Source organism: Sturnira hondurensis, unplaced genomic scaffold, assembly GCF_014824575.4.
Source record: "Sturnira hondurensis isolate 20B ecotype Veracruz unplaced genomic scaffold, ASM1482457v3 Scaffold0007797, whole genome shotgun sequence".
Classification (NCBI taxonomy): Eukaryota; Metazoa; Chordata; class Mammalia; order Chiroptera; family Phyllostomidae; genus Sturnira; species Sturnira hondurensis.
In genome coordinates, this window is record NW_028080428.1 from 2489584 (window position 1) to 2498910 (window position 9327).

The 9327-nt window shown below is 45.7% G+C and overlaps 1 protein-coding gene and 1 pseudogene across 3 annotated transcripts in view; both read left to right on the forward strand.

Annotated features, from left to right (window-relative positions):
• PACS1 (phosphofurin acidic cluster sorting protein 1) overlaps positions 1–9327 on the forward strand; it is a 120054-nt gene that overhangs the window by 74802 nt on the left and 35925 nt on the right. The gene's annotated exons all lie outside the window — the stretch shown is intronic.
• LOC118991765 (guanine nucleotide-binding protein G(s) subunit alpha-like) lies at positions 285–6496 on the forward strand (annotated as a pseudogene).

Sequence of the window (9327 nt, forward strand, 5' to 3'; positions counted from 1 at the left end):
TCGGAATGCAAGGAAGCTAGGTGACTTGTGCCCACTGCTGGGGCCTCAGGCATGCCCATGGGGCCGCCTCTCTCTTCCCTCACAGCAGGTGCAACGGTGGACAGACAGTCGAGCTCACAGGACCTCCTGAGGCCCAGCACTGGCTCTTAGTAAAGCACTCATTTCTCTACCCCCCGTTTCTTCCTCTGAAGAGAAATGTGGTGCCTGCTTCCCGCCTGTCTAACAGGGTGGGTGTGGGGACCAAGCGGTGCACACGCTGCAGTGTCGGTGCACCGTTCAGAAACATGGGGTGGCTCGCATCCACAGCAACGCTCTCCCCAGGGTTCATAGGCCACACGGGTGCGTGGGTTGGGCTTTCTTTGGATGTTTTCTGTAGGGTAGAAGAAATTTTTAGATTATTAGTTCAGAATTGGAAATTAAGATTTTACGGGGATGTTTTATATTCTGGGAAATCCCCACATTTAACTCCTTACACTTGGCTCAGTATCTTCAGGAGACCCAAAATATTTTCCATGCCTTCATGTTCTAAGCATTCCTGAATTTTCGGGAAAGAAGGGAGAAACTGAACTACAGAGACGTTAAGGAATGTGTCTGTTGTCAGCAAATTACTGAGGGGCAGAAGCAGAACTCGGAACTAAAGAGTGGATGATTTATGTGGTCATTAAACACCATTACCAGACCTTCCTCAACTGATGAGTTCTAATGATGACTGCCTGGGCTTTGCTGAGATTCTGAGGTGCCTCTGGAGTCATTAAATTAGTATTGGATTCTCCAGCTTAAGAATGGTGTATTTATTGAATTCTTATTCATCAAAAATAGTCAACTACATGGTAATTCCCTACTAACCGGCCCATTTTATTAGCTAGATCGGCTATCACGCAGCAGTTTTTTATACTAACATTGGCTTTGTTAACATCCACATCTAAGGCACTCACAGTATGTGAACCGTACACTGAGGTCCTCGGGTCTGTTTCTGAGATAAAATTGGCTTAATTTAGTCCTCAAAACTTAAAACACTTGAATTACTTCTTATGAATTCCTGTGGGTCCCAACTCAGTATGTTCCAACTCCCTGCTCGTCCTCGTGCGTGGCACTGCCAGGTGGAAGACAGTGGGCAGCGAGCTGCAAGTGGGAGCCTCCGGGGTCTTTCCCTCCATCCCCGATTTTGCACCTGGCAGTGTTCCAGTTGGGGGGCTGTTGCCTTTGCTAAAAATTGTTGCTTTCTAGTGAAAACACTGTTGGCATGGTTTTGAAAGTTCCCCGCTGCTCTTGCCATCCCTGCAGTTAAATACCTTTGCCAAGAGAAATAATTTCTTTTATTCCCTGATTAAATATTTAACATTCTATAAAATTTAAAATTATACCCCCAAACTACAAATATTCTGAATTTTTATTGTTTTATTTCCAAGCAGCTGAAAGTAATTACAGATGTTATAACATTAATTCATCCACTTATTCATTTATTCATTTAATAAATATGTATTAAGCACCTATTATATGCCAAGCCTTGTTCGAGGCACAGGGGTAGAGCAGTGAACAAAACGGACCAGACCTCTGCCTTTGGGGACCTCAACATGCTGGTAGACCAGCAGTCTCAAAAGTGAGGTCTGCAGACCCCAGGCCCCCCCAAAGCCCTTCAAGAGAGACAAGAGGTCAAAAACAATGCTCGTGATAGTACCGTGGCATTATTTGCCCTTTGCGCTGTGGTGACATTTGCACCAAAGGCACAAGTGCACTGATGGGTAAGACAGCAGGCCCTCGGTTCCCGTCGGCAGTTGCCCCACACTGTACCAGGCGTCATTGTGCTGTCACCATGAGACTCAAAGGAAGGGAGAAGAAAGCCAGTCTGTCTTAAGGATGTCCTTGAAGTAGTAAAAATTGTGAATTTCTGGTCTCAGCCCTGCGATCCATGCCTTTTTAGTATTCTTGTGATGAAATGGGAAGTACGCAGGAAGCACTCTTGCTTCGTAGCAAACAATGCAGTTGTCTCAGGGACGAGTACGTGTTTGGCCAAGTTGTGAACTGAAGTCATGCTGCTTTCACGGAGCGCCGTTTTTACTTGGAGAGAAGGGTTTACGGACACACTGGCTTTACGGATGTGGGTATTTGAAAGACATTTTCTTGAAAATGAACTTGAAAATTTTCTTGAACTTCCACTTCAAGGGAAACAACTGAGGATATTTTTGACCAATGATAAAAAATCTGAGCTTTCCAGTGAAAATCAGAATTCTGGTAAACTCGTCTCTGCCACTGAAAGTGTAACAGCTTCCCGATTCTTACAGTTCTTACAGACCTTTCTGAAGACGTCAGTGGTGATAGTAACAGTTATGTTTTTTTTAAATATTATATAATGAAATGGCTAACTCTCTAAAGATTTATATAATTCAGTGAATTTATATTTTCCAAAGACCAATCCATGAGATCATACAATTTTGCTGGGTAAAAGATTCATTTAAAGACCAAAATAGACTAATGGGTTGGATTTTATTTTCAACTTTTTAAAAAAGATTTTATTTTATTTTTTTTAGAAGGGAAGGAAAGGAGAGAGAGAGGGAGAGAAACATCCATGTGTGGTTGCCTTTCACGCACCCGCCAACCAGGAACCTGGCCCACAAGCCAGGCGTGTGCCCTGACCGGGAATCAAACCAACAACCCTTTGGTTCTCAGGCTGGCACTCAATCTACTGAGCCACACCAGCCAGGACTGATTTTAACTTTTTACTCAGAATAATTTTACATTTACAGAAGTGAGGCAGGAGTAGGGTGTAGAGTTGCCATTACCCCTCACCTAGCTTCTCCCAGTGTTAACGTCTTTCTTAACCATGGTCCATGTATCAAAACTCAGAAGTTACCACTGGTGCTACACTGTTAACAAAAATTACAGACTTTATTCAGATTTCCCAGTTTTCCCACTGAAGTTTTTTTTTTTTTTTTAATTGATTGGATTTTAGTGTATAACAGAGTATAAAAAGACTTTGAAGCCCTGGCTGGTGTAGCTCAGTGGATTGAGCACGGGCCTGTGAACCACATGATCACGGTTCGATTCCCAGTCAGGGCACATGCCTGGGTTGCAGGCCAGTTCCCAGCAGGGGACACACGAGAGGCAACCACACATTGATATTTCTCTCCTTCTCTCCTTCCCTTCCCCTCTAAAGATAAATAAATACAATCTTTTTTTAAAAAAGACTTTGATGTGGTTTTGATTTCCACTTTGCAACTGGCCTTTATGAGACTACTGCTTATAGAGTTTTGGTGTGGTATCAAAGAAGAATATTCACCCTGGCTGGTGTAGCTCAGTGGATTGAGTGCAGGCCTGCGAACTAAAGGATTGAGGTTTGATTCCCAGTTAGGGCACATGCCTGGGTTGCAGGCCAATTCCCAGGAGGGGACGCGTGAGAGGCAACCATACATTGATATTTCTCTCCTGCTGTATGCCGTCTCCCCCATACAGTGCTGTTGGGAATGTAAAATGGTGCAGTTTCCAGACTTTGGAAAGCAGCCTAGCAGTTCCTCCAAAGGGTGAACATAGTTACCATATGACCAAGCAATTCCACTCCTATATGTTACCCAAGAAAAACGAAAACATGGCCCTCAGGGGTGTGGCTCACAGGGTTGGGCCTCACCCCACCGAGCAATAGGTTGTGGTTCCATTTCTGCAGGCCAGGTCCCTGGTCGTGGAGCATGAGAGAGACAACCATCAATGTCTCTCGCGCACATTGATGTTTCTCTCCTCTTTGTCCCTCCCTTCCCCTCTCTAAAAATGAATAAATATTTGAAAAAGAAAAATGAGAACATGTCCGCATACTGCATATGGATGTTTATGGAAGTGTAAGAACTAGATGGTGTCATGAATATAGGTTCGTGATACAGTCTTTCCTATAAGTCTGCTCGGCTAGCAGCTGAGCAGCCTGGCACCAAGGAACAGAGAAGATCACACAGGTAACTATGCTATTCACTCAGCTTTTATTGAAGGCAGGTTCACTCAAAGGAGAGCCTCAACTTACGTTAATATCCTACTCATACTCTGACAATCTAAGAGAAATATAATATACGCACACAGAATAATCAATGGGGGTGCTTAACAAACCCGAGTCCCAGAGTCTCAGTGTGCAGGTCCAGGAGACAGCACGGTGGGCAAGGGTTTCGTCAGTGTCTTGCAAGGAAGGGTCTCCAGAGCCAGGTGCACAGCAGGGCAGACGATGTCCTCAGTCCAGCAGGGCAGAGCCTCAGGTGACCGATGCCAAAGGAGACCAGCGTGGCGTGGAACAGCACTTTGGGGTGTGGAACTCAGCTGTCTCAGCAGTGGTCTACCTCAGCCATATACCTTGAAAGTGGTGGACTCCACCCTTCTGGGTCTTTTTTTTTTTTAAGATTTTATTTATTTATCTTTAGAGAGGAAGGGAAGGAGAGAAGGAGAGAAATACCAATGTACAGTTGCCTCTCGTGAGTCCCCTGCTGGGAACTGGCCTGCAACCCAGGCATGTGCCCTGACTGGGAATCAAACCGCGATTGTGTGGTTCGCAGGCCTGTGCTCAATCCACTGAGCTACACCAGCCAGGGCCCTTCTGGGTCTTTTTGGTAAGTATTTTGGCACCCCTGATGCCAAGTGTGGAGTTTGCTCAGAAGCCTATGGATGATACATGGCTGTTTGCATGGCAACCCTGATGGCAAGTGGGAGCCTGTCTGTGGGTGGTCCTGCTCTGCACACACGGCTGTTCTGATCACATGTGCAGGTATTGTAAGTATGTCTCCTTGCCAGATGTGTCTGCTCTAATATTTTCTTCTTGAACCAAAGGGTCATGACTGACTGGTAGCCATCTCTTGGTTGATGACATGAGTAACTCCACTTTTTTTTATATACTTTATGCTCTCTTAATTGGACCAATGCCATTTTATTGGTCCTGCTCTCCCTAAGTGGAAACAACTCAAGTACAATAAATGTTGAATCAATAAATGAAGTGGAGCAGCACCTACCGCTCCGGCTGGGGGGGCGGGCAGCACTCTCACTTGTCCATCCGCCACGCGCTGCTTCCCTAGGAGCCAAGCCTTCGCCCCCAGGCTGCCCCGCTGTCCCGGCCCTCCTGGCCCTGCCACCATGGGCTGTGTCAGAAACCCAAGGACCAGCGCAGTGAAGGGAAGGTGCAGCGAGAAGCCGATAAAAAGATCAATAAGCAGCAGCAGAAGGATAAGCAGATATACTGGGCTGTGATGCACCGCCTGCTGCTGCTGGGTGCTGGAGAATCTGGTCAAAGCACCCTTGTACCCTTGTGAAGCAAATGAGGACCCCGGGTGTTAATGGGTTTCATGGAGATGAGAAGGCCACCAAGGTGCAGGACATCAAAAGTAACCTGAAGGCTGATAGGGCTCAGTGATTGTGTGCCTGGTTCCATTCCCAGCTGGCCACGTGCCTGGGTTGTAGGCCAGGTCCCTGGTTGAGGGCCCGCAAGAGGCAGCTGATTGATGTATCTCTTATACCTCAATGTTTCCCTCTCTTTATTTCTCTCTAAAAATAAATAAATAAAATCGGGGGGGGGGGCAGAAAGCCTGAAGGAGGCCATTGAAATCATTGTGGTCTCCATGAGCTACCTGGCGCCCCGCATGGCACTGGCCAACCCTGAGAACTAGTTCCAAGTGGACTATATTTTAAGTGTGATGAACATGCCCGATTCTGATTTCCCTCCTGAATGCTGTGAGCACACCAAGGCTCTGTGGGAGGATAATGGAGTGCACACTCGCTAGGAATGCCCTAACAAGTACCAGCTAATTGTGCCCAGTACTCCCGGGACAAGGTTAATGTCATCAAGCAGGTTGACTACATTCCCAGAAATCAGAACCTGCTTCACTGCCATTTCCTGACTCCTGGAATCTTTGAGACCAAGTTCCAAATGGACAAAGTCAACTACCACATGTTCGACGTGGGCAGCCAGCGCAACAAACGCCGCAGATGGATCCAATGCTTCAATGATGTGACTGCTGTCACCTAGTAGTGGCCAGCAGCAGCTACAACATGGTCATTCGGGAGGACAGCCAGACCAGCCGCCTGCGGGAGGGTCTGGCCCTCTTTAAGAGCATCTGGAACAACAGATGGCTACGCACCGTCTCTGTGATTCTGTCCCTAATCAAGGACTACTTTCCAGAAGTTGCTTGCTACACTACTATGGATGCTATTCCCAAGCCTGGAAAGGACCCACATGTGACCTGGACCGAGTACTCCATCCACAATGACTTTCCGAGAATCAGCACTGCCAGTAGCAATGGGCACCACTGCCGTGACCCCCACTTCACCTGCACCATTCGCACCAAGAAACCCACCGCCCGTGTCCAACCACTGCCGTGACATCATCCAGTGTGAGCTGCTCTAAGAAGGGCACCCCCACATTTAAGTAAAGCCTTAAGCACAATTAATTAAAAGTGAAACATAATTGTACACGCAGTTAATCACCAACCATAGGGCATGATTGACAAAACACCCTTTCCTCTCCCCCTTGAGTGATTTTGCCAAAACTCCTTTCACCCTTTCAGCTTGCTTAAATATTCCAAATTTAGAAAGCTTAAGGTGGTCATCAGGTAAAGAAAAAGAAAAAATGGGTCACAATGTTTCCCTCTCTTTAAATAATTAAAATAATGGCAGCAAACAAAAATAGAGAAATAAATACTGTCTTGTGCAGCATTAAAAATCAATAAAAATTAGCCCTGGCTGATGTAGCTCAGTGGATTGAGTGTGGGCTTGTGAACCACACGATCGCGGTTCAGTTCCCAGTCAGGGCATGTGCCTGGGTTGCAGGCCAGTTCCTGGTTCCTGGCAGGGGACGCTAGAGAGGCAACCATGCATTGGTTTCTCTCCCTCTCTCCTTCCTTTCCCCTCTAAGATAAATAAATAAAAATTAAAAAAAAGAATAAAGTACATCCATGCCACAACACCGATGAACCTTGAGAGCATTTTGCTAAATGAAAGAAGCCTATCACAAAAGCCACGTGTTAGGGTTCTGTTTATATGAAGTGTCCCGAACAGGCAAATCCAGAGTTGGAGGTGAATGAGTGCTTGTCTGGGGTAGGTAGGTGTGTGGCGATTAGGTTGGTACAGTGACAGCTAAAGAATATGGAGTTTCTTTTTGGTGTGATGAAAATGTTCCAAATTGACTGTGTTGATGACTGCACAACCCTGAATATACTAAAAGCCATTGGATTGTGTACTCTAAGTGGGTCAGGTGTGTGGTGTTTGAATTATATCCCAATTAAGCTGTTATTTGAAAATGTATGCCATCTTCTTTCTAAATTGTTTTTATTTTGAAAAGATATTGTTATGAAAATATTTTTATATAAACACATAATAGATTTATTATAGTTATTTTTAATGAATTAGTATATATTTTTAAATAGCTCAGTTTTATTTTTAATATGATAAATATTGACAGATATACCCACATAAACAAAGGTTTCTGGAGATCTTCAATAATTTTTAAGAGTTTAAAAAGATCCTAGACTGAAGAGTTTAAAAATCATTGTAGTGGAAGGGAAGAGACAATAAACATAATAAATAAGAAAGTTATACCCAGGCTCTCCTTGAACTTTAACCCATCCTTGAAAACATTTTGAATGGCAGGAGCCTATCTTCCATTATTCAAATGGGAAAAATAACGTATTCTCAGAGATCAAAAACCTCAGCTGTTTCCTGGAATATTACTACAACACTCTTAAATATCTACATTACAGTCCACTGAGAAATTTTTTAAAAAATTTAAAAGCCATTTAACCTCGGCTGGTGTAGCTCAGTGGGTTGAGTGCCAAACTGTGAACCAAAAGGTCGTGGGTTTGATTCCCAGTCCAGGCACAGGCCTGGGTTGCAGGCCAGGTCCCAATTTGGGGGTGTGCAAGAGGAAACTGATTGATGTTTTTCTCCCTCTCTTTCTCCTTCCCTTCCCCTCTCTTAAAAAATAAATAAATGAAATATTTTTTTAAAGCATTGAAAACACCAGTGACCTAATTTTTAATACATTAATACTCACTAACAGTTATTTTTATGTGCTGTGAGTAATGATACTGTAGTACCAGATATAAATTGTTTTGCAATGAAGATATACTGTTACATAGATTTTAAATGATATGTAAAGATAATGAAGACAGTTTTGAAATTGGACCCAAGTCAGTGCCGCAGGCACCTGGAAGAGGCAAGTATTGGGACCCCTGAAGGGCTCAGGCTGGAGAGAGGGGGCGGGTGAAAGCGGGGGCGCTTCACGCTTTGGAAGTGTCTGCGGGGTGGTGGGGGGTTGGGCAAAAAGGAAAGGGACTCGTGGACATCGATAGCAGTGTGGTGACTGCTGGGGGGAGGGGATCTAAGGTGACTAAAGGTTATGTAAAAAAAAACACAATAGACTTCCGCCAAGATGGAGGCATAGGTGGAAACACTGTGCCTTCTCCCACAACCAAGTTTGACTACAACAAAAGTTTTGGAGAACTAGAACACACCCAAAGACCAGAACACGGAATTATACGGAAGTCCGACAGCTACGAACCGTTCAACGGGGACGGTAAGAGAGGCAGAACCAGCAACGGAGCTGGGTCGGGCAGGACAGATACCCCGACCTAGGCACTAGGCGCGCGGCAGCCCAAAGCCAGTCAGGGTGCGGGGCAGACTGACCAAGGTTTCACATTCGCGCACAGTGAGACGGACCGCGCAGGCCCCGGGGGACGAGCCCAGTGGTGGAGGGCTGACAGCGGTGGCACACTCGAGTGCAGTGGAACGAAACGCGTGGGCCCGGTGACGGTGGTGGCTGCGGTGCCGGTGGGGGTCGTGGTGGCAGGCGGCGGAGGGAAGCCATTGTCCCTCTTTGACCCCGCCCCCACATACAACGTCACAACCCAGCGACTGAGTTGCCCTGCTCCGGTGAAAACCTAGGGCTCTGATCCTGCTACTTAACAGGCACAAACAGCCCAAAAGATGGCGCAAGAGGAACTCAAAGTCCCAGAGCCAATAACCCTAAGCGACCGGGAAATTGCCAGCCTCTCAGAAGCCCAATTTAAGACACTATTTATCAGGATGCTCACAGAATTGGTAGACTACAGTCACAAATTAGAGAAACATATGAAGGCTAAACTAATTGAAATGAAGGGAGATGTCCAGGAAACCAATAGCGATGGAAAGGAAACTGGGACTCAAATCAATGGAATGGACCAGAAGGAAGAACGAAACATCCGACCAGAAAGGAATGAAGAAATGAGAATTCAAAACAATGAGGAGAGGCTTAGGAACCTCCAGGACATCTTTAAACGTTCCAACATCCGGATTATAGGGGTACCAGAAGGGGGAAAGAAACAGCCACGAGTGGAA